Below are 5005 nucleotides of genomic sequence, written 5' to 3' on the forward strand. Positions count from 1 at the left end.
GGGGCTGGGGATTTAGCTCAGCGGCAAAAGCGCCTGCCTGGCAAGTGCAAGGTCGTGAGTTCGGTTCCCGGTACCGGAGAAAAACAAAAACAAACAAACAAAAAAAAAATACAAACTATCAAGATAAACAGGGAGATTTTATATTGATAAAAGTTGCGGTCAGCTGTAAATATACACTTGTCATATGCCTGAATGCACCTACCAATAGAAGTCTGAAATATATCTATTTAACATATATATATATATATATATGTATATGTATATGTATATCATAGTATCTTACAAAAAGTTCTCATTTGCTAAACTCTCATAGTTCTTTTACAGAACTAGTCGTATATTTGACTACAAGGCTAATTCTACACATCTGAAAAGGAAGTCATGCAAACCTTATTCTCTAACCACAATGTAATAAAATTAGAGATTAAAAAGCAAAACAGAACACAGAACTGGCAAAACATACACATAGAGATAGAAAGCAAGAAATGTAAAACTTTCCCTGGGACGTTTTAGAGCAGCTGTCAGGGAACTCTACCATTAAAGAGAAAACTATAATGTAGAAACAAGCTACCTGGGCAGGGGGCACTGTGTTTCAGGGGCTTGTCTGACAGGGTCCAAGTAGGACTCAAGAGAAGCTTAGCAGGAACAAGAAGGACCAAGACCAAATGAAAGAAGTGCTAAAATCAATAAGTTAGAATGAAAAAGCAGCAAAACAAACCCCCCAGAAGTAGAGGCATGACATACAAAAGAAATTAGCAGAACTGAATGAGATAGATAGAATATTCACACATGCAAAAATTAACAAAACTTTGATCTTTGAAAAGACTATTGCTGCTTACCAATCTAAGTAAATGTCATAATGATGTGTGAATAAAATTTTTAAAAAACTAGCACTTGAGAAAGAAAACACCACTATCGAGATTTTTAAAATACATCAAGAGGACTAAAAACAAATTGTTAGTTAAAGTAATTAAAAGTGTAGATTGAAATGCAGAATTTCCTAGGAAAATGTAAATTACCAAAATGAATACAGAAAGAGATAGAAAACCAGTATAAGTTAAAAAAAAAAAGGAAAAAACACAGAAGAAATTGGAAATATTGTCAAAAATGTCCTTTCTAAGAAAATCCAAAACAAAACTATTTTGGCTTAAATAATTTTGCTGGTGAATTACATTTAATTTTCAAGGACCTAATAATTTCTATCCAGCATACATTCTTTTGGAACATAGGAAATGACTGAAAGTCTACAGGACTAGATACCAAACTGGAAAGGAGGGGCGGTGACGTTTGTTTTGGTGCTGTGGGAAGCTGATTTGAAGTTAGGAATGAAAATAGGTGTTCACACCTGGGAAGAGAAAAGGCAAGGGAAGCTTCCAGACTAGAGTGCAAATCTGTTTTATCTGTACCAGCCCCAGGCAAAGTCTACAGCAAAACTGCCCACTAGAAGAGCTCCGTGTTGGGAGAAACGGGGAGCCTCTTGTTCTTTCCTCAGTCTTGCTTACTCCTACCTGGAAACCTCCTCAGAAAAGCAAGGCCTCATCTCACCATAGAACATAAAAGAAAACAACAGCAACAACAAAAAGCAAAGCTACAGGCTAACTACCCTAAAAACTTACAGGCAAAAACAAAAACAAAGCCCTCTGAAACAAAACAAAAGCTATTAGCAAATGGATTCAATGGTGTTTACAAAGGAGTGTACCTATAGAATGCAAAAATAGCTCTAAGTACATAATTTAGTAAGATACTTTGCTACATTGTAGATGAAAGAAGAGAAAAGATATTCTCATTACAATAAGTGCTTTCACAAAGGGATTTGATAAAATATGTGTCTATTTCTAGATAAAAGTGTAGCATTCTTGGCAGGTTAAAAGTAAAAGGAAACTATCTGACCTTTTAACTACCAAAAACTTTTACAAACATTCTATTTCCTGGTGAAAAATTAGACATTCTCAGAAAAATAAACTAGAAACAAGATATGATTATCCATTATCACCATTACTACTGTGTTTAAAAGTGTGTTAGTGATCCTAATCAATTCAATAAAGAAAAAAGTATGAGCTTAAAAATTATTTCTGCTTGAATAGGATAAAAGGGAAAGGAAGGTTCCCTGATACTGCCTCCTGCCTGCCCTTCCTTGAACTGTTTCTCCTTTGTGATTCCACCTCTGCCACACCACCGTGCCTTGGACCCAGCTGTATATGGACAGAGACTTCTACAAACTATGAGCTAAAATAAACCTTTCCTTCTTTAGAAAAAATTATCCCTAAAAGGGATTGTGGTGATGGATGCATAAATCTTAATATACAAAAGAATTGAATTGTCCACTTTACATGGGTAAATTCTGTGATGTGTGAATAAAATGTTAATACTGTAATGCTGTTTACAAAATCAGCATTTAGAAAACAAAGGAATAAACTTTTAAATTTTAAAAATGACAGTTTAGAAAGGTGGGAAAGTGTTGATTTTTCAGCATGCAAAATTATATTTCAATACACTAACAATAGCCAATTTCAAAGCACAGAAAAAGAAATCCCAGTTACTATACACAGAAATTAAAATACCTAAGATTTGGCCCAATAAGAAATGTGAGGGGGCTGGGAATTTAGCTCAGCGGCAAAAGCGCCTGTCTGGCAAGCGCAAGGTCGTGAGTTCGGTTCCCGGTACTGGAGAAAAACCAAAAAAAAAAAAAAAAAAAAAAATGTGGAAGATTTAAGTTTGAAAATGGTACAATTTTATCATTGGATATAAACTCAAGTATAAAACACAGCTATCGAGCATTCTTTATTCCCACTTGCCCTTCAGAAATGGCTATGGACAGAGAAGAGCTGTGGACATCACAGGAAGCACATCGAACGTAACTTTGTGGTTCTGATGAACTATTTTAAGTGCTTTGCACAAAGCCTGGCAAATAGTAAACCCTCAGTCGGTCCTCCTCATCAGGGTTTTGCATCATTGGATTCAATCAGCCTGATAAAAAATATGAAAGAATGAGAGAAAGGGAGGGAAGAAGAGAAGGAAGAGAGAGACAGACAGACAGACAGAGAGAGAGAGGGACAGAGACAGAGACATAGAGAGAGACAGAGAGACACAGAGAGAGACAGAGAGACAGAGAGGCTGACTGTGTCAGTTGGGTGTGATGATATGAGTTTGTAATCCCAGCTACAACTACAGGAGCCTGAGGCAGGAGTTCAAGGCCATCCTGAGCAACACAGTAAGGTCTTGTCTTAAGCCAAAAAAGAAGAAAGAGGAGGAGGAACACTGTCTGCATCAAATCCGTATGAACTTTATTCCCTTGTCATTATTTCTTAAGTGATGCAGTATATCACTTATACTATGTATTGTGATATGTATACTACGTATAGTAATATGTACAGAGATGATTAAAGCATATGGGAGAATATGCATGTGTTGCACCCAGTGGGTCTGGGGTCAGCATCCCACCCTTGAACTTTCCCAGGCTTGTCTCTCTCTCTGACATAGAAAGAGAAGGAGGAATAAGTCACATGACAGGAGTGCACAGTAGAATAAAAATGCTCACCTCATGGCTGAAATCTGAAGGACAGGACATGAAAGGGGCCAGGGGCCCACTGTTGCCTTTGAGGGCATACCTCCCATAACCTGAAGACCATCCACTAGGCCCGACATCAAAGAGTTCTACCATCTCACAACAGTACCAAGTTGGGGACCAAGTCTTTAATGCACTGGCCTTTGGGGGACATTTAAGACCCAAACTACAGCAAGGATGAACACAAGGGAGCCCAGGCTCTCATGATCTGTGTGACTTAGCTCTGCATTGGGTCCTGCTCCCATTCCTCTGTGGCAGTGTTCCCTGCTCTACTTCCCACCACCATAAACTGAGCAGTTTTGCTGTGCCACACCCTCCTGCTGTGATGTTTCTGCACTGAAACCAGCTGACCGTGGATGGAATCCCCTGAAACTGAGCCAAATTAAACTTCTCTTTTAACTTGCAGGTGTTGGGTACTTCGTCCCAGCCATGGGAAAGCAGACTTATACAAAAAACTGGTACTAGAAAAATGGAGTCTTTGCTGTGACTATACCTGACTATGTAATTCAAAACCCTTTAGAACTGGTTTGCGGAAAAAGTTTGGAAAGGTTTGGAAATGTAGGCTAGAAATGCCCTAGCATGCTGTAAGCAGAGCTTAATGGACAGTTCTGCTCAAAGCTTAGAAAACTGGAATACCGATAGGAATGAAGGCTCTAAAGACCAGACTCTTGAGATTTTAGTTTGGAAAAAGGACGTTACTGGAAGTGGACTAGAAACCACCTATATTACACTCTGGCAGAAAAAAATTTGTCCACATTTGGTCCATATCCTGAGACTTTTCAGAAGGCTGAAATTAAGGGTGGTTAACTAATGAATCTGGTGGAGGAAATTTCAAGGCAGCCCAATATTCAGGCTGTAGTGTGGTTACTGCTGGCTGCTTTCAGTCAGATTCATAGTGAGAATTAGGAGAAAAAAAAGGGCAGAAGATTTTGAAAAAATTAAATTTTGACCTCAAACAAAACACATACAAAGTTGCGCCAAGGGAAGTGTAGTTGATGAGAAGATTAGGGCCATGAAAAGGAAACCAAATACTTTGTACAGGTAGAAGAATAAAGATGGCTGGAAGTACACCTCTGGGTGTGTCAGGGTGAGTGATAGAGATGCGACCCCTGGGTCTGTATCTGGCTCCTCTCCCCTTCCTCGCTGGTGCTGTTCTCATGCTCTATTTTCTGACCAACACAAACTAAGCAGCTCTATTCCACCATGCCCTTCTGCCATGATGGTCTGACCTTGGAGCCTGCTGACCATGAAATGAATCCCCTGAAATCGTGACCCAAGTTAAATTTCTCCTCCTTTAAACTGCAAGTTTTGGATTGTGCCCAGACATGGAAAAACTGACCAATAGTAAGGGTACCATGGAAGAATAGGAAGCTGGCCTGGAAGTGACATACCTCATTTCTGTAGAAAAGAGACTGAAAAAAGCCATCAACCCAAAGAGAAGAG

The sequence above is a fragment of the Chinchilla lanigera genome, unplaced genomic scaffold (assembly GCF_000276665.1).
Source record: "Chinchilla lanigera isolate Chin_1 unplaced genomic scaffold, ChiLan1.0 scaffold00023, whole genome shotgun sequence".
NCBI classification, from domain to species: Eukaryota; Metazoa; Chordata; class Mammalia; order Rodentia; family Chinchillidae; genus Chinchilla; species Chinchilla lanigera.